This window comes from Mustela nigripes, chromosome 14 (genome assembly GCF_022355385.1).
Source record: "Mustela nigripes isolate SB6536 chromosome 14, MUSNIG.SB6536, whole genome shotgun sequence".
Classification (NCBI taxonomy): domain Eukaryota; kingdom Metazoa; phylum Chordata; class Mammalia; order Carnivora; family Mustelidae; genus Mustela; species Mustela nigripes.
In genome coordinates this window covers 6516176-6540064 of record NC_081570.1, presented here as the reverse complement: position 1 = coordinate 6540064, position 23889 = coordinate 6516176, and the positions used below count along the sequence as shown (strand labels likewise).

At 54.7% G+C, this 23889-nt stretch overlaps 1 protein-coding gene and 1 long non-coding RNA gene across 5 annotated transcripts in view; one reads left to right on the top strand and one right to left on the bottom strand.

Annotated features, from left to right (window-relative positions):
- The window catches only part of PIK3CD (phosphatidylinositol-4,5-bisphosphate 3-kinase catalytic subunit delta), a 51223-nt gene extending 41557 nt beyond the window's left edge, over positions 1-9666 (bottom strand). For all 4 annotated transcript variants that reach the window (XM_059375101.1, XM_059375103.1, XM_059375104.1 and 1 more), the window contains exon 1: positions 9574-9666. The gene's annotated coding sequence lies outside the window, so the exon portion shown is untranslated. The remainder of the gene's footprint in view (positions 1-9573) is intronic.
- Positions 9667-15377: 5711 nt separating this feature from the next.
- Positions 15378-21095, top strand: LOC132001011 (uncharacterized). Its single transcript, XR_009399508.1, has 3 exons — positions 15378-15501; positions 19776-19994; positions 20989-21095. It is a non-coding gene; the product is annotated as an uncharacterized LOC132001011 (long non-coding RNA).
- Positions 21096-23889: the final 2794 nt, after the last annotated feature.

Here is a 23889-nt window from a genome sequence, read left to right as displayed (position 1 = left end):
GTGGAATCAAATGTAAAATTCACGTTTGTGTTAAAACTGGAAGCTTCAAAGCAAGGTCATGGCTAGAGTGGGCTGCTGGAGGCCAAGTGCGCACATCCCCATCCTCTCTAGGAGCAGCGTTGTCCATGCCGGCCAAGGTCACCGCCAGCCGCCAGACCTTCCCCCAACCACTTTCCCACACACCTGCAACACAGAAGGTCCTGGGATGGCTGCCTCCGGGGCACCTCGCCCGTTTGGTTGCCCCCATGTCGCTGCTGCCGCTTAATGACCCAGTGGACCCAAGGTCCAACTGCCAAGGTCACTGGATGGCAGACTGCACAGGCCAGCTGCTCTCGCCTGCCCGTCCAGGCCAGGTGGGCTAGTCCAGGGGCTGCTCCTGCCACCCCCGCCCTGTGGGAAGGAAGGAAGGACCTGAAAAGCTCTCATCCCATCAGCTCTCTGCTCTTGTTCCCCAAGCTCCTTTAGACCCTGAAGGGTTAGAAAAAGCTGGAAAAATGGGCGCCTGGGTGGCTCAGACGCTAAGCATCTGCCTTCAGCTCAGGTCATGATCCCAGGGTCCTGGGATCGAGATCCGCATCGGGCTCCCTGCTCCAAGGGAAGCCTGCTTCTCCCTCTCCCACTCCCCCGGCTGTATTCGCTCTCTCGCTCTGTCACATAAATAAAATGAAAGGAAGGAAGGAAGGAAGCGGGGGAGGAAGGAAAAAAGAAAGAAAGAGCGAGCCGGAGAAAGTAAACTTTGGGCTTTGATACATCTGAGAGGAGCGGGCTGGTAACAAAGGGACAAAGCCATTCCAACCCTTAACCTATAAGATGCTGGTTGGTATTTGGCGTCACACGCTGTGTGCCTTTCCCTATGGGTCAGCCCCGGGAGGGTCAAATAAAATGAGGGGTGGATACACTTTCCAACACAGCCAATTCCAACAATCTCCGACAGAGACCCCCGTCATTTAAAACCCACTCTCTCCCGTAACAGGGGCTGCAGGGTTTCATTCATCCAATGCCAAAAAGAGCGATTTCTGGAGAGCCCATGACTTGGGACAGGTTTTTCCTTATTTGTAATCTTCGCGATAATCCAGTAAAAGTAGTACTTGTGCCCAATTTTCAGAAAAAAAAAAAAAAAAAAAAAAAAAAAAAAAACCTGCCCCAAAAAAAAAAAATTGTGGGGAAAAAAAAAAAAAAAAACACCTGGAGGCTCAGAGAGGGCAAGTAACTTGCAAGGTCATCCACATGTCAAGGTCAAAGTCAAGACCTGGACATGGAATTCTAAAGTTCTGGCTTTTGACACAAACATTAAGCTTCCCTTCCACTCATTCTTGAAACACTGTGCCTTGTGCTGTGCTTCCCAGCGGATATATGGAGCCACACACGTCTCAAGGAACGACCACATCGTCAATGTGCTGCTGCATTTAATTTCAAAAAAGACCACAACTCAGCAGGGCTTTCCAAAAGACAGCAGATGGGCCATAGTACTCAACTATTCACCACACCACACAACAGGGAAGGAAGATCCAGGACCAAGTGATGCCGGCCCCACACCCAGAAGCACCCGAAACAGGAGGTATGGTCTTGCTTGTCCTCCCGGTGGCTCTGAACAGAGACAGGTGATGGGGAAAGCTGAGGGTTTTTGTTGTCTTTCCCCCTACAAGAAAACTTCTTGAGAAAAGGTTATTTGAGGGGCACCTGGGTGGCTCAGTGGGTTAAAGCCTCTGCCTTCGGCTCAGGTCATGATCTCAGGGTCCTGGGATTGAGCCCCACATCGGGCTCTCTGCTCAGTGGGGAGCCGGCTTCCTCCTCTCTCTCTCTGCCTGCCTCTCTGCCTACTTGTGATCTCTGTCTGTCAAATCAATCAATCAATCAATAAATAAAACTTTAAAAAAAAGAAAGAAAGAAAGAAAGAAAGAAAAGGTTATTTGAGACCCAAATCCCGGTTTTGTAAACTTCGTTCTCAGACGCAGGTGGGCAGCAGAGAACACCCGCACTGGGTGCGCCCCACCTCCGCCTGCTGGGCTGGCATCCCCTTCACCTGGGGCTCCCCGAGGTCTGTCTACTGGAGAGGAGAGTGGCCCCCACCTTCCTCTAAGGGGCTGTAAAAGCAGGCTGGTGCCCAAGCCCAGGGGTCCTGCCTTTGAAGTGCCTGCCTCAGTTTCCCAAACTGTTTTAAGAAGCCTCTGGATGTCAGCAGTGGAACAGCCACCAAGATGAGCTCTGGCCCCGACCATTTAGCAAGTCTTTATCACCATTTACGAACCACAGAGGCTGCAGGACCACAGGGGGACAGGGTCCCGGAGAAACAGCCCTGCGGGGACTCGGGATTCTGGGCTGTCTCATCACACCTCTTCTCATCTCCCAGGAGGCAGGCGTCACCCGGCACAAGCTCGTCTGTTTGCTCCTCCCACCCAAATCCAGCCAGACACTCAAGGACACTGTCCCTTTCACCAGAGGATGGCTGTCAGCTTCCTTCTGGGAACACCTGCGTTTAGAGCAGGAAACTGATCCCTGGGCTTAACCTAAACCCCTCCCGCGTAAGTGGGTACCGTCCCGTCTCCGCTAGTTGAAACAAGATGAATCTTGAGGGTGAACAGAGACTTGTTAACTTAAGTTAGAATAATGGTAAGGACAATAACAGCCAGTATCTCCTGTCAACTACGTGCTAGCTAATGTTCATCACCCCCTCTACCTCCTTTAGTCCTCGAGACAACCCTACGGATAGGTCGCACTAACTTCATTTTACAGAAGAGGACTCGGAGGATCAGAGAAGGTAAGGAACCTACTTAAGGTCACACAGCTGGCAAGCGGCGAAGCCACGGTTTTGAGTCTGAGTCCATCCGATTCCAGAGCGCAAGGCTTTAACCACAGCATTTCACCACAGCAAGCCTCATGTTATACACACAGCCAGAGCCAAAAAGAAAGCTATTTAACCTCATTAGCAATTAAAAAAAAAAAAACACAGTGAAGATGATTATCTTTGGGGCCTCTGAGTAAAACATTTTTTCCCAATATTATTCAATATTAGTGAGCATGTCGTGAAACTTACATATCACCAGGATTATTTTTTTTTTCCTGGTCTAGTCTTTCTTGCAAAACCACTTTGCAGGAAGAGCCATCAAAATTTTCAATGCCTTTGATGCATCTTTTTTTCCAAACGTTGTCTATTTGAGAGCCGCAAGCGAGTGTGCGCACAACTGGAAGGGCCAGAGGGAGACGGACACAGACCCTCCAGCGGACTCTCCCGCTCACTGGGCCACCCTACGTGGGGCTCTAGTCCATGGGCCCGAGATCGTGATCTGGGGTGAAACCAAGAGTCAGACACGTAACCGAGTCACCCAAGTGCTCCTGATAGAGTAATTCTCATATACGGGAAAATGTCCATGACAATATTTTGAGAATCTTCTGTGCACATGTGCGTGTGTGCGTGTGCATGTGTGTGTGTCTGTGTGTCTGCAAGCGACATAAATGCCCCACAATAGAGGATGCTTGATAAGACAATGGCGTCCCTTAGGACACTTACAATGCCACTGGGAAGGATGGCTTGGTTGCAAAGCAAAGTGGAAAAATGCCCATGAGCCAACATTAAGAGAAGAAAGCCGACTACAGGAGCGCAGGCCTTGCTCGTCAAACAATCAAGCATAAAATTACCAACCATTTATTGGATCCCGCAATTCCCCTCTGGGCATGTACCCAAAAGAATTCAAAGCAAGGACCTGAACAGATACTTGTATGCCCGTGTCCACAGCAGGATCATTCCTAGTAGCCAGAAGACACAAGCAACCCAAGTGTCCGTGGACAGATGAGTGGACAGACAAATCGTGGCCTCGAGGCCCAGTGGAAACTTACGCTGTCTTAAAGAGGAAGCACATTTCGACAGAGGCCACGACACGGATGGACCTCAGGATGTTACTAAGCGAAGTGAAATTAAACAGTCACAAAAAGACAGACGTGGGACCATTCCACGAGGAAGGTCCGAAAGCAGTCGCATTCCGAGAGACAAAGTCGAACGGGGGAGAGAGGTGGTGGGAGAGGAAGGGAGAACCGGCGCCGCACTGTGCGTCGGGGATGGAGTTTCGATTTTGCAAGATGAAGTTCTAGAGGTGGCCGTGCAGGTTGCGCGACAGTGTGAACGTGCCAAACGTCACCAAACTGTACACGGTCAGGAGGGCGAAGGTTTTCGTGTATATTTGACAACTGAGACACAAAAACGAATATAAAAACCCGCATGCTTACAGGGGTCCAACTGCACTGAAAGTGCACCCCTCCCCAAATGGGAGCGATCGTCCAGTTGGCCATGGCTGCGTTGGGACAGCGGGATCACGACACCCCCCCCCGCCCACCCGCTATACCCCACTTCCTTACAGGGATTGTGGGTTTCGCCGTGGCACTAAAAACGTGACAACACACGGACTCTTACGGGCTGACATTACTGAGCCCTGTTACCGCCCGGGGATTGGGAGGCCCAGCAGGGCTAAGTGATTTGCCACAGGTCACTCAGCAGATAAAAAGAGGTTGAGATTAAAACTGAGTCTGGTGGGCTCCAAAAATAATGCTTCTGCTTGCAGGGATCCCTTGGTCACCTCTGCACCCCACCCCACCCCACCAGACTTAAGTGACTTTTCAAAGTTTCAATAATAGGGCTATGACCTTGCTTCCCTGTTGATAAGAAAAGACTTCTCCCAGATTTCACAACCAAAGCAAAGAGTGGCTATGCACACACCCCTCCCCTCCTGCCCTGGAGGGTGGGGGCCCTAGGGGAGGGGCAAAGGAGGCAGGAGAGTGGCCCTGCCGTCCAGAGAGCCCTGGAGCACTCCTTAATTACACCCCCAGGTCCAGGGAGCTCCGGGTCCCTCTCAGTACCACCAGCCTCATCCCGCAGCAGACAGAGCCCCAAAACCCAGCCCTGCCCCCACCTCGCCCGGTTAGGGGAGCGGGAGGCTGCTCAACAGAAGAAACTCCAAAATGAGAAGTGCCGCGTGGCCCCAAACAGAGGGTGGGAGGAGCCCTGGCTGGAAGAGGCCCTGAACCGCAAAGGAGCTGTTTCTGAAGGAAAGGGGGAAGGTCAGGCGGAAGACCTGAGGACTGCCTGGAGGCGGGGGGGCAAGTCTCTGCAGGTGCAGAACTCACCTTTCTGGCAGCTCCTTCGAACTTGGGAATTGTCTTTTCTGCTCTTGGGACCCTTGCCTTTGGGAGAGCCCACTACTAAGGCTCACAAAGCTGGGAAAAGAAAGCTGGAGATCGGCGAGGAAGGGTAGAGACTGGGAAGCTGTAGCTCAGGGCCCCGTCGCAGGGGACAGCTGGTTCCCTGCAAAGATAACTGTGTTCAGCACCTTCCCAGGAGAGACACACGTGCTCCTGTCCACTTGCTGAGGGCTGAATGGTGGCCCCAAAAGGATGTGTCTGTGTCTCAACCCTCGGAACCTGGGCTTATTTGGGAAAATTATTACCCAGAGAAAAGACGGCCGCACGTGTATAATGCAGTTAAGGATGGGCCCTCAACCCAATAACCAGTGTCCTTTCAGAGAAAGCAGAAAGACCCAGACACCGAGAAAAAGGCCAAATGAAGCGGGAGCGGAAAGTGGGGAGCGTGGCCACAAGCCACAGACCCACGGCCAGAGCCACCTCCAGCTGGGAGAGGAAGCATTCTTCCCTAGGACCCTGGAGGGAGTAAGACCTTGTTGACACCTTGACTCAGAACTTCCAAGCTCCCGAGCTGTGAGAGAAGTCATTTTTGCTGCTTGAAGCCACAAAATCTGTGGTAATCTGTTACCCTGGCCCCAGGAAACAGCCTCATTTCAGGACAGAAGTGGGACCCAGGCCCCTTGCTACCTCTCTGTGGCCGCCCTGATCAACTCTTGCCCTGCCCGCCACCGCACCCAGCAACCACCACTCACGCTCCTGGCATTTTCTCTAAGTGGAAAGCATTTTCCCCAAGGTGAGTGAGACAGAAGCTAACCAAAACGCCACTTTAGAAATGCTACTCCCGGGCGCCTGGGTGGCTCAGTGGGTTAAGCCGTTGCCTTCGGCTCAGGTCGTGATCTCAGGGTCCTGGGATCTGGGATCGAGTCCCGCATCGGGCTCTCTGCTCAGCGGGGAGCCTGCTTCCCCCTCTCTCTCTCTCTCTCTGCCTGCCTCTCTGCCTACTTGTGATCTCTCTCTGTCAAATAAATAAATAAAATCTTAAAAAAAAAAAAATACTACTCCCATTCCTCCGATCACTCTTGGCCCGGAAAGTAGGCGCCATTGAGAAGCACCCATTTCTAGGAGAAGTCCTAACCGCCCCTTATCAAGGGGGCCAGTTGATCTATCACCTCTGGGGAAGGAACGGGGGCGGGGGGTGTCTCACAGCCCAGGGCAGCTGAAAACTTCACTGCGCCAACCTCGGGCGCCCAGGACTGTGCTGGCCCATAGGGAGGGCAGAGTGGGGCCCTATTTTGGGAGGACCCACAGTGTCTGTAAGGAAGAAGAGGGGAGGGAGGTTCCTGGGTTTTTATTTTTTTATTTTTTAATTTTTTTTTCCATCTCGAAACTGGCAGCATTTCTGATATGATTGCGGGGAATTTCCACCAACCAAATGAAAGACAATTCAGTTTGAGCCTTAGCTGCAAGGAGAGAGGAGATTTGCAACCCTCGTCACGCGTGAAACACCGGCCGCGGCGCAGAGAAGAAGGTCCCCCTCCCTTCCTGACAAGTCAGGCTCCTGTCATCCCGCAGCTGGTGGTCACGGACTACATACCTCGGCCATCAGACGGGGCAGCACCCCTGCCCCAGCTTCCGTACCTCCCCCATCAGACACCGCCCGGCCCAGTCCTCCTGGAGCACTTCCCCTCTGGACCTGCCCCTCCAACAGCTTTGCTGGGAAACATGTTTGTCCCCTAGGGAGCGGCTGAAAGAGCTTTCCTAAGGTCCCACGGTAAAGCAACATTTGGTGGGGCCCCACACCCCATCACCAGACCCGCAGAAGCAGCTGGCTTCTGGGAAGGAGGAGACTGCTCTCTAAACAAAAATCGGTTTTGAAAAATAAGCCGGCCAAAGGGGAATTGCTTCATGAGTTGCACATTCACTTCTCCCTTTAACTGTGCGATTGAAGAAAAACAAGGTGAAGCCGGAAGTGACCCCTCACACCCCCAGTCACATCTCCATGAATTCCCTGGACACAGCAGTGCTGGGACACAAGCTAAGCAGGCCCAAGGCTGGTCTCTAGTGATGTGTGGATTGCCTGTGTCTTGTAAGCCCCCTAACACCCTCCCAGGGGGCTGGGACCCTCCCCGCCTGCCTGCCTCATTTCCAGGAGAGCCCCTGTGAGGGGATCTCGATAAACACTAGTTAGATGTAAGAAAGCCTGAGAAAAGTCCTGGTGTAAGGCAACCATCCCTCCCCCCCCCCCCCCCCCCCGGCCAGGAGCACGTCTGGGACACCTGTCCTAATTCCAGAAACATCCCCATTTGCAGAGTGGCCAGCACTGTTTCTAAACGCGGGCAGAGGAGGTGGGGGGCAGTGGGGCTCAGAAAGAGGTAAGCTCCGATGTCTTAGAACACTGATGTCTTAGATGAACTCCAATGTCTTAGAACTGGCCGGCTGGGTTTCAACAGCCCTGCCCCTGCCCCCGCCCCACCCCCACCCCAGGGTCCTCCGCTACCTGGAGGAGTTTGTAAAAGCAGCAAGAACCACGGGTGGATAGAATCCCCAAGTCAAGAAATCAAACCACAGCAGGGCGTGGAGACGCTAAAGGGGTAGCAAATACCTCCTCTAGAGAGCGGAAGAGAAAGTTCTATTCCCATCTCTGTGTACTTGGTGACGGCCTCCTCCATCAGAGGATTCTTCATGTCCACTTAATCGCAGCAGGCAAACCTGGTGGTTAACAGCAGGGGCCCGCTTTGACAGGGATTAACAAGGTGGGTCCCTTAAAGGCTGCATCTCTGAAAGGGTCCCTGTCCCTACACCAAGACAACTGTCAGGAAATGTTCTTAATCTGCAAGCCGCAGCACAGACAGAGGTTGGAATGGTCCTGGGGTCCTACATCAGCTACTGGCAAACTGCGCCGGTTGGCAAGTTAACTTTTCTGGGCCTTCGTTTCCCTCCCCTGGAAAATGGAGAGGACATCATTCAGTCCTATGACTGCTTCACTGCAAACGTGTATGTAAAAAGGATCGACTCTTTGGGAGCGGGGTAGAAAGGGTCCCAAAGGTACCATTCACTGCACCAGAACACCAAGGCACTGCCAGGCGCCCCGGTACCGTCCTCTCCCCTGGAAATGAGCAGTGGCATGGAACCTCCGTTTCAAGGCCCCTTTGGAGCGGCAAACTTTCCCCTCGAAGACCCTGAAAGAGGACCTTTCCCCCCCCCCCCCCCCCACACACCGACGGCACACCTGCTCCGCAACCCGCGCGACTGTGCGGCACATCCCTGCCGTGGCGCGCAACCCGGCTTCGTGCAGGAGCCGGGGTACGGCCGTCCCACTGGATAGTCTGTAGGGATTCGAGACCTTCGCTCTCTCCTTCCAGGGGGTCTTAACCAAGTAACAGCTTACTCGTACATTCGAGGGCTCCCCAGCGCTCCATCTGCAAACTGGGCAGATCCGAAGGGTGCCGCGAGACCACCTGGTCTGTGGACCGCGGGCCTGGGCCGCCCCGGGCGCGCGACCCGAGGCCCGGAAATTCCCCTCTACCCTCGTCCCCTCCGGGAGCGCGTTTTGCGGGGCCTCCCATCTCTTTGCTGGGTCTCTGGACCCCCATCTCCCCACCCCGGCAGACACCGCCCGCTAGGTGCTCCCGCATCCTGGTCCCTGCCAAAGGTCTCCCCGGTCCTCGTCTCTTGGATTTCAAGGAAGGTGCAGAGAAGGAAGCCTAAATAAAAACAGGAAACCCGATTTAAAAAAAGAAGCCTCATCCTGGCTGAATTACGGGTAAGAGTATTAAAAAAGAGAGGGGGAAAAGTCCGGAAATGCAAAGCTGGAGGCGGTTTTGCCGCCGTAACCCGGGCTCAGCCGCAGATCCGGGGGCTGGTCTCCGTCGGCGGCTGCAGTAAACACGCGGCAAGCGGCGCCCTTGCCAGAGGCCGGGGGCCCCCAGGCGCGCCGGGCGGGGCAGGAGCGGGGCGCCGGGCCGGCTGGACTCCGGCTGCTCCCGAGCCCGGTCGTAGCTCGCCGACGCCGGGGAGGGCGCGCGCCCCTCTCCCCGCGCCGGGGCAGGAGCACCGGGCGGCACCGCTGGTGGGAGCGCGGCCAGAGCGCCTCCGCCGCCGGCTGCCAGCGCTCGGGGCAGGGCGCACGCGGCCGAGCGCTGCCGGGCTCCATGCCCCGCGGCTGGCAGCGCAGCCGGGCCGCCGCCGCCGCCGCGCCCGAAACCTCCCCGTCGGGCCCCGCAGGGCGCACTGTAGCGGCGCAGGGGAGCCGTGCGCGTCCAGGTCCCGGCGGCCACCCCGGGGGGACGCCCCTTGCCGGGCTCTCTCCAGACGCGGGAGGTGCACCCCGCCAGGGCGCACCGCTTGTGGGCACCGGGAGAGGCCGGTCCCCGAGGTCCCCGAAGCTCCGGATCCCCGTGCTCTCCCCCACCTCCCCAGACGCAGCCAGAGGCGAGCGCTTACCGGTCCGGCGCGGCTGGCAGGGGCTGCGCGGCTCGGCCCCGCGGCCGCTAGGAGCACCGGCTCTGGGCGCGAGTGAGCCTCGAGGGCGGGAGGCGGGGCGCGCTGGGGGCGCCCCGCCTGCTGACAGCCCGCACACTCCACTTCCCACTTTGTTTCCTTTTCACTTGCAAAAGGAAAACAACAGGTCCTCCGGCCGCCGTCTGCTCCACCGCACCCCCGGATCCCGGATCCTCGCCGCGTCGGCGGCTGGAGGGGCACCGTCCCAGGTGTCTCTAGAACCTGCTGCTTGCCCTTCTTCAAAACAAGTTTTCTTTTTATACAAAGGAAAACAACCAAATAAAGGTCCTAAAGCCCATAAACCCCCCACGCCTTCCACATTCACACACCAGGAATTTCCACAGCGGTCAGAGAAAGGGGGGAGGGCGGCAGAGGGAGGCGGTGGCTGCAGCCCTGGGCCCCGGGGGGCGCCCCCAGCGCCAACAGCCCCCAGCGTCCAGGTAGCTGGGCGCGACCCAGGGCACGCAAGGCCCACGGAGACCGAGCGGAGCGCAAAGTCCCATGGGCTCAGCCCTGGAGGGAAGCCGTGGCCTCCAGGCTTGGGGAGTCAGGAGCAGGGAAGGGGGCCTGGGAGTAACCGGGTTACAGCAGTGGCTTCAAATCCTTCTGGGGTGTGATGGTGGGAGAGTCAGCCACTTGCTTAGACAATGACTTAATGGACCCTCCCCAATAGATCTGGGAGGTAAAGCACTTGTGCGGTCCCCTTGGAGATAGGAGGAACCGGAAACTTGGAAGAGGCTCTTTCTACCCAAAGAATGCCCTGGCCTCCGAGGACCAGCGCGGGCCCAGCCCTGGCTGCAGCAAAGGGACCAGCAGAGACTTCCGTGTCCAGCCAGGAAAGGGGAGAGCTTTGAGGCAAGACCCGATAGTTACTAAATGCTTCCGCTGTTCTAAGATCTAGGCTGCAGACTCTGAATTCTCAGACAGAACCAGTGGAGGAGTCAGGAGGGACCATGTTGTCCCTTTAGACAAGAATGCTGGGTCTGTCCCCAGGAGTATACCCTAACATCCTTCCCAACAGAACACCCCAGGCTCACAGCCTCACTCATACCCCAGGCCCAGCTCACTGGCCCTTGGCAGAGGCCTCTAGCCTGCTCCAGGGAGGTCCCGCCAAGAGCCAGAAGAGAAATGGGCACATCAGAGAGAAAATCGGATGGCAGGGTAAGCGCAGCCCCGAGGTTTCCGAACACCTGTCCCGGCCCTGCTTTTGCTAGTTTGCAATTTAAACAATTTCCTCCCTTGGCTTTCAGAGTTTGGTGTAAGAAGTCAGAGGATGAGGAATGCTTTTTGCCTCATTCAAAAGAACTCTTCATTGAATATTTGCTGACAGCCATTCACGTCGTGCTTTGTAACATGCAAAACAGAGACCCAAGGCGTGCCAAACGCTCAGATATGCTCCATGCATTTGTATCTCTGATCCCTGCAACAGTCTCCCAAGGGAGATGTTAGCCCCATTTTACAGATTAGAAAAACTAGGCTCAGGAAGATGTAATCATTTGGGGGCCAACACAGTCAGGGTCTAAATGCTCCTCTGACCATGTCACCCTGTCCCTGACCATGTCTAGGCCCCAGTCCTAGGAGTTTCACTCCCCTGAAAACCCAGCACATTTCCTTTTTGAGACGCACCGTAGGACCTCTCCCCATCTGCCGCCTGGTGCCAGAAGAGCTGAGACTGATGGAAACGCAGGACACAGCCATCACTGTCCCTGGTCTCTCAAGTTCCCGATAGACTTGCCTTCTGCCTTTCTCTCTATGGTTTCTGATCTCTCTTTCTCACTTTATTTTTAACTGTCGTCATGTGTGTTTGGAGGAAGCTACTTCAAGTTCCCTTTGAATCATAAACAAAACAGACTAGCCATGGCCGAGCATGAGAGCAGTTTTAAAGAGAAGGAGTGTCCTAGCTGCACGGAAGTCAATGTCTTATGACCCCCATGATCTGAAGGGATAATTCTTCTGCCCCATTTTATGAAAGGGAAAAAGAGGTCTCGGTTACTAAAGGGGCTGCCGGTCAGTGGAGAGCAGGCTCGGGTTGGCACCCTGCAGCCCCAAGGAGAACACACAGCCCCCCGGACCTGTTTCCTTCCGCCCCCGTCTCCTGCAGAACTTCCCCCTCTAAAAGCCATCCAGCATCTGCAGCTTCTCGCGGATGCAGTAAGCATCTTTGTTCGACCTCGAGCAGCTTCACAAATGACACCCACACATGCCCACAAGCCGGGGTTATCTCAGGGCAACCAGAGCCAAGCTCAGAAGGCCAGTGCAGGGGGGCTAGCATGAGAGCCCACTTCCTCAGCCCCTCCATGAAGGACTCTGGGCACCTGCCCGTGTGCCCCGTTCCAGCAGGAAGCCCACTTTGCCAGGGGTCCTTTCCTCCCAAGCAACCATTATCCAGCTCAAACCCTTGTGTTTTTGCCTTGGCCAAAAATGTGGTGAAGCTTCAGGATTAAGAGAAGCTCCCCAGGAGCCAGACTCCTCAGCACTGCCCAAGGTAGAGCTGTGTGACTTCTGGCGAGTCGCTTCATTTTTCTGAGCCTCCATTTCTCATCTGAGAAAACAGGGATGCTCATGATGGCTTCCAGCATTTAGAATTGTTCTCAGAGGGGCTCCTGGGTGGTTCAGTTGGGTTAAGTGGCTGCCTTTGGCTCAGGTCATGATCTTGGGGTCCTGGGATCTGGATGAGCCCAGACCGGGTCGGGCTCCCTGGTGAGCGGGGAGTTTGCTTCTCCCTCTCCCTGTTTTCTGTCTCTCTCATTCTCAGATAAATAAAATATTTTTAAAATTGTCCTTAGGGACACCTGGGTGGCTCAGTGGGTTAAGCCTCTGCCTTCGACTCAGGTCATGATCTCAGAGTCCTAGGATCAAGTCCCACATCGGGTTCCGCTCTCCACAGAGAGCCTGCTTCCTCCTCTCTCTCTCTGCCTGCCTCTCTGACTACTTGTGATCTCTCTGTCAAATAAATAAATAAAAATCTTTTATAAATAAATAAATAAATAAATAAATAAGATTGTCCTTAGAATTTCCTGAGGTAATACATGGACACCGTGTCTAACGGTACAGACGGACAGAGCGAACCCCTAGAAAAGGTTGGTTCTTTTTTTTTCTTTTTTAAAGATTTTATTTATTTATCAGAGAGAGAGAGGGGGAGAGAGCGAGCACAGGCAGACAGAATGTCAGGCAGAGGCAAAGGGAGAAGCAGGCTCCCTGCCGAGCAAGGAGCCCGATGCAGGACTCGATCCCATGCGGGACTCAATCCCAGGACACTGGGATCCTGACCTGAGCCGAAGGCAGCTGCTTAACCAACTGAGCCACCCAGGCGTCCCAAAAAAGGTTAGTTCTTGAGCTAGCCTGGAATAGGGGCTCTGTGCTCCACGGGACTGGACGTTTCTGCTCCAAACAGCATTTCCCCCCAGCGGCAACAGCTGCTGCGGGGGGCATCTGAACACATTTGTGGACTGGAAACCCGTTCAGTGTGTCAAGTTTATGAGAGTGGAATAGAATAGAAATGGTCAGATTGTACCACACTTCAGGAGGGGGAATACCACTTTCTGTGGCTTTTGCCCCATTTATAGGTACACATGAGTGTGCATTAAGTCAAGACGTAAAAAGCATTTCTTCCTGCAGGGCCCCGGTCTGCGCAACAAGACAGTTGCCTCCTGGGGCAACGTCGTGGCGGTGGTGGGCGAGGGTGTACAGACCATGCGAGAACCAGGCCAAGGTCAGAACTGATTCCTGGAAACTCTGACTTCTGAGGACACAGGCTCAGAGGAGCCCAGAGAGCTGCCCACATACAGGTGCCTAAGGAAGAGAAGACAGAGGTCCTCACAGCCCCGGTCCTCAGGCTGTGCCCTCCAGAGAAAGATTCAGAGGTGGACAGGTCATGCCCCTGTGCTCCATCTCTGGTCACATCTGAACTGAACGGTCCGGAAAGACCCAGAGAGCTCAGAGGTGGCCTAGGTGAACCAGGGTTCACCTTATGGGCAACCCTTATGGGGCCAGGGTTGAATTGCTGGAGATGGAATTTCTGGGTTCACGTAAATGGGGGGTTCCAAACAGAAGCTGAATTGCCTGTTGTGTAAAAACACAAGCACTCCTAACCCAGAACCCCTGGGTTCCAATCCCAGCCCAAACCCCTACCGCTGTGCAACCCTGGGGGGATCCCTCCGGCCCTCCTCGCCCGGGGCTAGAGGAGGCCTTGCCCCTGGCGCCAAGTCAGCTTTCCAGAAACAGCAGTTGGCTTTTAAACATACCTTCTAATGCTCTTCCTAGTGCAGGGTGTGGGGGGCTGGGGGGAAGGGAGGTGGTGGGGAGCAGCAGGGTCTGGGGTCACGAGGCTAGATCCAAACTCGTGCCTCCATACACTGGGGGTGACCCAGGCTTTGCAACACTGACTCCTTTAGCCCAGGTGCCTGCTACAGTCGGGGCCCTGGGATACAGCACAGTCCAAGCCAAAGACAGGCCCTCCTGGGGCTTATACTCCTCGAAGAGAAACTATGAAGAATAAAAATAAGATACAGTGTCGTGGAGTAGTAAGTGCTGCAAAGACACAGGGGGTGGGGAGGAGAGGAGAGATGGATGAGGGGCAGTGCGGGTCTACAAAAATGCCTGGCCAGTCCTCAAATAGGTCAAGGTCATCAGAGACAAGAAAAATTAGAGCAACCATCACAGCCAAGAGGAGCCCAAGGAGAACGTTGCAAGTGAATGCTACGCAGTGCCCTGGCTGCGCTCCCGGACCAGGGAGAGGACAGTGGGTGAAAGCTAAGGTAATCCGGATTCAGTTAGTAAGAACGTATCGATGCTGGTTCGTCACTTGTGACAACTGTACTGTTAGCAGTTAAGAAGTTCGCAGTAGTAGAGTGTGGGGTGTGTGCGAACTCTCCATCTCTTTGCAACTTCCCTATAAATCTGAAACTGTTCTAAAATTAAACCTTTATTTAAAGAAAAAATAAGAGGGCACCTGGGTGGCTCAGTCGGTGAAGCGTCTGCTTTCGAGCTCAGGTCATGATCCAGGGTCCTGGGATTGGTGTCAGGGCTCCCTGCTCCGCGGGCAGTCTGCTTCTCCCTCTGCCTGGGTCCCTCCCCCGCCTCCCCACCCCCCTCCCCTTTACCTCCCCCCCCCATTCCAGCATGCACTCTCTCTCTCTCTCAAATAAATAAATAAATACTCTTTTAAAAAATTAAGCAAATAACAATCGAGTGGGGAGGTGTGGGAGGAGGAGAGGGCCAAGTAATTCTTGGGCGAGAAGCAGGGTCTTCCCTTACAAGCCTGGAATACTATGGTTTGGAGTGGGGGGTATAGGGGCCGGGAGGGGCAGAAAGGGGGGCTGCAGAAAGTAAGAAGGCGTGGTCTTATTCCGGGCCCTTGGAGTCTGACGGAGGGGGAGTGTCCTTTTGAGCCTTTTCTGGGGGCCCTGAGACCTAGCCCTGGCCCCACATCCTCCTGCCTGTCCCCTCCTCTGTAAGATGGGGCTTATTACCGCAGCTTCAGAGAACCTGTAAGGCTAACAGATCTTTCGGTGAAAGTGGTTTGGGGACAGTCACCGCCTTGCAAACAGAGAGCACAGAGGGAGGGCTGGCAGGAGCAGGGGTTCGCTCCAGTCCTGTGTCCCACCACACTGCCACCTGCGCCAAAAACCTCCTCTATCTAGATAAGTACCTCTCTAGATGGATCTGTATCTTTAAAGGCATCGATTCTGAGGAGCACCCCCATGCAAAACCCCAAAAACCTCAATGAGAAGGCATATGTCTGGTGACTTTTTCCCCCCAGACAGGAAAAAGAGAACAAAAGAGCATGAAAGCTGAAGAGACAGAAGAGTTAGAAGGAGAAGGAAAAGCCATTTTCTACCTGGACGGGGCTGGCTGGTGACCTGCAAAAAGGTATGTCCCAGTCCTAAGCCCAGGAACCTTTGGAAATAGGGTCTCTGTAGATATAATTAAGTTAAGGATTTTGAGAGGAGGTCATCCTAGATTATCTGGGCAGGCCCTACAGCCAAGGGCAAGCGTCCCTATGAGAGAAAGACAAAGGGGAAAGTCGAGGCAGAGAGAGGTGAAGGCCATGTGCAGTTGGAGGCAGAGTCTGGAGCCTGTAGCCACGAACCGGGGAACTTCTGGAGCCCCCAGAAGCTGGAAGAGGCAAGGAAGGGTTCTCCCGAGAGCCCCTGGAGGGAGTGGCCCTGCTGACACCTTGATTCTGTACCTCTGGCCTCCTGCACTGTGAGAGAAGACAGTTCTGGTGTTTGGAGTTTCTTTTTATAAGTCTATTTTTATTTATTTATGTTTAGTGATCTTTCTACCCGACGTAGGGCTTGAACTCACGACCCTGGGAACAAGGGCACGCACTCTTCCAGCTGAGCCAGCCAGGTGCCCCAAATTTCTGTTTTTATTTTAAACCAAGGGTTTGTGGTGCTTCGTCATAGCATAAAAGCAACCAGTCAATGGGGGTTCATGGAAAGCGTCCAGGCTACACAGTGAGTGAAAAAAGTCGAACTCTAGTGAGCTGTCCGCATGGGCCGTTTTCATGCATGACTCTGTTTCCTCCCCTTGGAACCCTGTATGGCACCTGCTGTTCTTATCCTCATCTTGCAAACAAAGAAACTAAGGCAATGCTGCAGCTAACTCGCCAAGGTCACCCAGAGGGCAGGCGGCAGCTCCTTAGGTGGCAGGCTTCCTAGGACTCTGAAGTCAGGTGACGGGAAGGGTGGGGGTCCATTGAACCAGCAATTACGGGAAGCTGGGCCGTGAACCCAAAATGGGAAGAAAATGTGGCATCTAAACACTGTAGCGGGGTTGCCTTCTCCCTGTGTCCGGAACTCTCCAGAGGAAAGCATGGGGCATCCACTTAACGGAATAGCGCGCAGCCGTTGAAAGTGGTGATCCTGGGGCACCTGTGAGGCTCAATCGATTATGCGTCCAACTCTTGGTTTTGGCTCCTGTCATGATTTCATGGGTTGTGGGATCGAGCCCCACGTCAGGCTCCACGCTCAGCAGGGAGTCGGCTTGAAGATTCTCTCCCCCTGCTCCTCCCCAGATTCCTACGCACGCTCTCGCTCTCAAATAAACAAATTAATTTATGGGGCGCCTGGGTGGCTCAGTGGTTTAAGCCTCTGCCTTTGGCTCAGGTCATGATCTCAGGGTCCTGGGATCGAGCCCCACATCGGGCTCTCTGCTCAGCGGGGAGCCTGTTTCCCCCTCTCTCTCTGCCTGCCTCTCTGCCTACTTGTGATCTCTCTCTGTCTATCAAATAAATAAATAAAAATCTTAAAAAAAATTTTAAAATAAACAAATTAATTTAAAATAGAGAAAAGAAAAGAAAAGAAAGTGGCGGTCTTGAAGACCCACAGCATCATGGGAAATGATGACATCATTGGGGATCACGTTCAATGCAGAATTGCCTCCCCCCGATCATCACCTTGTAAGCGTTACATACGCACACGTAGGTTGTCGGCGGTGACTGAGCAGTGAGAGCCTCTGGAGAGAAGCGTGTTTTCCTTGCCATCTTTCCTTTCTGTTCACATTTTGCCAAATGTAATAAAACTGCCGAAAAAATGTAAAATGCATTTCCCTTCCGCAAGTCGGAGCTAATAGTCCCTCCTACTGCCTATGGACACCAGTACCGGGGATGAGCCCGTTGTTCCATTGCGCCCCGGCTCCAGTCAGACTGTGTGACCACACATCTGCCTTGTCTCTCAGGAGCAGGGATGACAAGGCTGGAGAAGGACTCCTTTGGGAACACAGGTGGCGTCCAGGAGGTCCAATGGTGGATAGCAGGACCTCAGCCAATGGGCGTTCCAACGTCCGGAGGGGTTAGATGGCGAGAACACGGTGCTCCTGGGGGACGTACCCAGCTCCTTTCTCTAGAACACTTCCCCATGCATCCACGTGCGGATACCTCCGGACTCCAGTCAGATGTGCTTGGCTTGAAGCATGCCCAGGTTGACAGCCCCAGCAGTGGCCCCCCGGGTTGGCCATCCAGTGGTTTTCTCAGGAAGGCAGAATTAGAACCAAGAGTGTCGTGATTCTGGAGGTCCCTGGAGCTTGGGTGCCACACACATAAGCTGGGGAGCCGCTGGCCACGTGCACCTCTCACAGGACTCAGGAAATCAGAGAAGCTGTCGTGCAGAGACGGAGATTGCGAGAAAACCAGCAGGTGCACAGGGGGGAGATAGGATCGCAGGTGAGAGTGACGATTTGGGGAAACTTTTCAGTTCCCTGGCCTTGCCTCTTTTTGAGGGTCTCAGCATTCTTGCCCTTGGGTTCCTCTGAAAGTCCCCGACACCCTTATGCCTTACGCCTGTATTCTGCTTAAAATCTGTATCAGTTTCCTAGGACTGCAGTAACAAATGAGCCCAATCCTGATGGCTTAAAACACTGGAAATTTATTCTCTCGCAGTTCTAGAGGCCAGAAATCTGAAATGGAGCTGTTGGCCAGGTTGGTTCCTTCTGGAGGCTCTTGGAAGAATCTGTGGGCCTCTCTCTTACCTTCCGCCCTGCCTGTGATTCTTGGCATTCAATGGCTCACAAAAGCACCCTTCTGATCTCTGCCTCCAGCTTTACTGGCGTTCTCCCTGTGTGCCTGTGTCTGTCCAAATGTCCCTCTTCTTATAAAGATATCCTAATGCAGGAATTAAGACGACCTCATCTTAACTCAGATAGATTTGCAAAGACCCTATTTCCAATGAAGGTCCCATTTTGAAGTTCCACGTGAGAATGAATTTTGGGGGCATAATATTGAATCCAGTACAAACTCTCACAGGTCAGTCTCTGTTTTTTGAAACAACGAAAACAACACTCAGAATTAATACAGCGATCGGTATCAGATGTGTAGCACTGAAAGAAACAGCTTTTCAAGGAAAGTATTGAAACTGGGTGACCTGGGGCAGAGTGAGGGGTGATGAGGGTTCCCTGTCCACGGATGGACACCAGCAGCTCTGGAACAACTTTCAGGGGTCTCATGGGACTCAGAACATGGTAACAAAGGGCCCAGTATATTAATACATGATTTACTTCTAGCAGCCTTCAGAAGGTGCTAGGAGAGGAGCTTTTGTTCAGTTCTGCACAAGACTAGGGGCAAGCGGGGCAGGTATTTAGCAATGTGAACAGAGATTCCTTCTTTCCTGGAGCCAGTGACAAGCAAGTGTCAGAGAATCTGTTCCTACATGTCCTCAGTCCCATTCTCCGCCACACCCCGTGTCTAACACTGAGGTTAGCACACAAAACCGAAAACTCCGTGAGCTCAGCATCAGACTAGGGATATCTGGGAAGAGCCACAGGGGTGAGTAACCCTTAGTCTCTGGTCCTTTAGCCTCTCATGCCTCACAAGGCGTGAAGGCAAGCAGGGGTGGTATTCCAAGAGAAACTAGAGAAAAAGCCTTCTTTCCACCTGAGCTAGATGACGTTTACCTCTTCCCCTTTAGGCTACAAGAAGAAACCAGCTGCCATGCTTTGCGGCTGAGACCCCCTAGCTGGGGGATGGCCTTGCCTCAGGCCAAATGCTCAACCAGACAGGGTTTCGTGGCCATGGTTATTAGTAAATCCTCGGACCCAAAATGAAACTGGCAACCAGTTAAGTCCACTTCTATGGAGACTGGATCTATAGGAAATCCTAAAACCTGGCACGTTTGGGCTTGTGATGTCTTACCCTGACGTGATTCCTAAGCCCAATTCCCAGTCCCCATATGAAGAAGGCTACCAGGGCAGCTGTGTCCCCCCCTAGAGAAAGGTCCCCCAAGAACCTCGCAAGGGCAGGTCTGAAAGATCCCGAGAGAAAGGATCTCTTCCCAGGGGTCAGAACCCGGGATGGCCCTGTTTGCCACAGAGAAGGGAACCAGTAGAGAAAACCCCATGTGGGATCTTGTTCCTTGATGTTTGTTTGTTTGTTTGTTTGTTTTTAAGATTTATTTGACAGACAGAGATCACAAGTAGGCAGAGAGGCAGGCAGAGAGAGAGAGAGAGAGAGAGGAAGAAACAGGCTCCCTGCTGAGTGGAGAGCTGGATGCGGGGCTAGATCCCAGGACCCTGGGATCATGACCTGAGCCGAGAGCAGAGGCTTTGACTCACTGAGCCACCCAAGTGCCCCTCCTTGATGCTTGATTCACCTTGCCTGGTGAGAAGACCCTGTGCTCTGAACGGTGCTTCCCTTTCCTGCTCTATAGACCAAGCTTGGAAGGTGCGGAGAGACGGATGGCGTGGTCTGTAGATGGGGGGACCCGGGGAGCCCGCTAAAAGAAGATTCCAGAGGAACAGACGGGAGTGGGTGTCCGCTGGAGATGGCGGCTCTGAGTATGGAGTCCTGGAGGCCACAGTGGAGGACACGTGGATACATGGAGAGCCTCACATTCAGCAGGAGGAGAGATGCTTGCGTGGACTGTGTGGTATGAAGATTAAGCAACAGCAGCTGGGACAGAGCTATCTGGGGAAAGTCAAAGGAATTAGGCACGTGTGCTGAGGGGTGGGGGAGGCCTAAGATAAAACAGAATGGCCCAGAGTGGACGCTGCTGGCTTTTAGGCTGCTAGGCTGTCCCTCTGGCCCCCTGCCTCACACAGAAACAACAGAAATGCCGCACATCCGTTTGACCCCTGGCCATAACAGATTCCCGCTTCCCAGGGCTTGGGACCTGGACCTAGTTCCCACTGGGTGAAGGGCTCAGGCCACATGACCTTGGCAGGTATGATACCGGTGGGGAAAGGGGGCACGGGCCAGCAGTGCTGAGAAATCGTCCAAGAGCTCTGGGTCCAGGGCTCCAAAGCCTGGCTGCATCCCTGGGTTCCGTGAGAACACCCCGTACCTTTGCTAAGAGTCCCCTTTCCCGCTTCTGCTACCAGGCCTGATTGACTGATTTTTCCCCGTCCTTCCTTTTTTTTTTTTTTTTTTTTTTTAAAGATTTTTAACTTTTAAGGAATCTCCACACCCAATGTGGGGCTTGAACTCACAGCCCGAGATTTAAGAGTTGCACGCTCTACTGACTGATCTGGCCGGGCACCATTACCAGGGACTGATTTCTGACCCTTGGAGCTACTTAAGTGGGCAGAACAACGACCCGCGCTGTGGTCTGGGGTCAGCTGTGGCTGGAGAACGTGCTCAAGACATCTAATAATCAAGGGAGCCAACAGGGCAGCCGCCTGGGGTTCCTCCCACCCCTTCCCCCACCTCACCCTTGTGCTACACCGTGGGCCGTGCACTGCAGCTCCAGACCACCGCAGGCTCTCTGACTCTGGGCCTTTGCTCATGCTGTTCCCTTGGCCTGGAGCGCCCTTCCCAAACTCTTGCTTTTATCCTCCCCCTCCTTACTTGCCTGGCCAGCCTGCACACATAGTGCCCCCTGGCCCCCCCCCCCCCCCCGTTGTCTAGCAGGGTCTTTCTTCCAGGCTAGATCTGCTCACGTGTGACAGCCTGAGTACTCAGGGCTCCCGGGAGCAGGACCCCCGCGTGGATCCAGGCTGGCGTCCGGGCCCTGAGCTCTGTCGGTGTGGGGCACGCGGAGTGCTACAAGTGAGTGTGCAGGAATGTGGGACCAATGAATGAATGAGTGATCCTAGTTGTGGCTGGGCACGCTTTGTCCGGTGGAAGGGGCCGGGGTCTGCAGTCAGGGGAGAGCCAGGACAAAGGTCCTGGTCCTGCCAGTGTGGGAGCAGCACCTTCATTTCATCCCAGCAGAAGCCCAGAACCCAGTGACCTGGGAGCCTCAGGGAGCCCAGCCTCCCTTCTCGGAGCCCCCCCCCCCCATTTCACTGGAGATGTGGCCTCATCCTGGATCTGTCCATCGCTAGGCCCCGCCCCCATGTCTAGGAAAAACCACCGCTTCTGAAGGAGGCTGGGAACGAGGCCCCTCTGCTCCTCCCACCAGGCAGCCCCCCTGGCTTGCCTCCAAGCCTCCCAACCCAGCTGCATCTGTTCTGAGCTGGAGACCACAGGGGCCAGAGCTTGGCAGATGCCCCCCTGGGATCCTCTGACCCCCAGGGTTCCTTCCCAGGCAGGCCTGCGCCTTCACCTCACCATCCCCCCCAGCCTGCTCGGAGGAAAGAGCAGTGGTGCAAAATTCAGTTGGGGAGAAAAACAGGAAGTGGAGCCCGAGAGCAAAGCCTGCAGTGGCTCTCCCCAGCCTCTCCCCAGCGAATGCGGCAGCCCCTTCCACCCGCAGCCTTACAGGAAAGTGGCGAGGGGACAGCCCCAGCCCGAGCGGTCGGGGCACGGTGGGGGAGTGGAGTGCAGGTGGACAGTCCAGTTGAGTCCCTTGGGCTGTATTTTCAGGGGCTGTTTTCAGGCCCAGCATTGCCTCTGTGATCTGCATTTTACATCTGCGCTCACCAGCTCACAGCAGCTCCTCAAGGTGAGTCCATCCCCCCCAGTTTCCAGATGAGCAAATAGACTCAGAGAAGTTAAGTGACTTGGCCAAGACCACACAGCCTTTCCCACGGCCGGGTCATGGCTCCTTGAGTCTTTCTCAGACTTTGATTTCTATTTGTGGCGTGTTTTTGTTCTGGGCCTGTGAGTGGGCAGGGGGTGGGGGGACGGCAGGGGGGAGCACTGTTTCTGGCTCCTTCGTCTCAGCACATCTAAGCTGGTGGTAAGAAAAGGCTTCTGAGGGCTCATCCCCTGAGACTCGGTTTCCTGCGGCATGTGAGCGGGAAGGCCCAAACGCCCTGGTCCCTTTGTCAGGGAGGGGGTGGGTGTGCCCTGGAGGGGAAGTCAGTCAGCCAACTGACCAGCATGGGGGGGTGGGCATCGACCCCGGTAAAATCAGGGACCGGTAACCTCCGCTACTCAGATCTTCAGGTGAGTCCAGAGCCCTCTTTCCGTTTTGGGCCTGGAACTCTTGGTAGCCCCAATCCTGTAGTTTCGGGCCTGAGCGGCAGCATGAGAATGAGAATCCATGAGGAGGGGAGGTGGCTCCAGGTCTGCAGACAGGGGAGGGGTGGTGCGGTGGGCGAGAACCCTCCGAAGGTCACCCCACCCAGTCCTGCACGTGGACCCGGCTCTCCCAGCTCCGGGACGTGGCGCCCAGTTCACCCAGCTCACCCAGCTCACCCATGCCTGGACAAACCACAGCGGGCCGACCGGGACTTCTGGGGACCCCCCCCCCCCCCACCGAGTTCCAGCCCAAGCCTCTCCTGGCCCTGGCTTCCACAGCTCTGAGTCCTCGAGGCGGGAGATGGCCCTTCTAGCCCTCGCTTCTCCCAGGCCTTGACCGGAGGCCTCGCCCCGAGCTTTACCCACCTCCTTCCTGACCATTGCCTCTACCTCCAGCTCCCTCTGGACATCCTCCCACGTTCCACAGAACGCTCGAGTGGACTTTCCCAGGCCCACCAAGCCTGGTCACCCCCCAGAGGAGGCACCGCCCCCCCCCCCCCCCCCCCAAGTCTCTGAGGCTGAAACCACAGTGTGTCATGCTGTGGCCTTCACTCACCGGCCACGACAGAGGTGCCTTTCCCAGAAGCCTGGGGCTGTCAGACCACAGCAGAAGTCAGGTGTGGACAGGCCAGGAGGCAAGGTCTGCCTCACCGGTCCCTCTGCTCCTCTCTGAGTAGGGGGCGGGCTCTGCCCCACCGGCTGCCTCTGAGGCCTGAAGGCTGGGAAACAAGAGAGGCTCTGGGCCTTGGGCATCGGAGGCGTCTCTGCCTCCTTCTGCCGACTTTGGGTAGCAGCTCCCCCTCAGGCCTGAGCTGCACCCCAGGGCCATGGGGATGCAGCTTTCCTTTGTAGAGAACACCCAGCCTCTGTCCCCAGCCACTCCACATTAAAGGGAGTATTAAAATGAGGAGTTTTGGCACACCTGGTGGGCTCAGTCCGTGGTGCCTGGGACTCCGGATCTCAGTCAGAGTCGTGAGTTCAAGCCCCACACTGGGTGTGGAGCCTACCTAAAATAAATTAGTTCAAAACAAAACAAAACAAAAATCTGTTACATGTAAATATGTAAATGGTCTGTTCCATGGTTAGAACAATGCTGACCCTTAGGGCTCAGTACATGTGTATTATCATCACCATCTAATTTAATCTTTTTAAAAAAGATTTTATTTATTTATTTGCTAGATCACAAATAGGCAGAGGCAGGCAGAGAGAGAGAGGGAAGCAGGCTCCCCACGGAGCAGAGAGCCCGATGTGCGCCTTGATTCTAGGACCCTGAGATCATGCCCTGAGCTGAAGGCAAAGTTTTAACCCACTGAGCCACCGGGGCGCCCCATCACCATCGAATTTAATCTTTACGACACTCCTGTGAGGTCAGGATAATGCGCCCATTTTGCAGGTGGTGCAAGTGAAGACACGTGCTC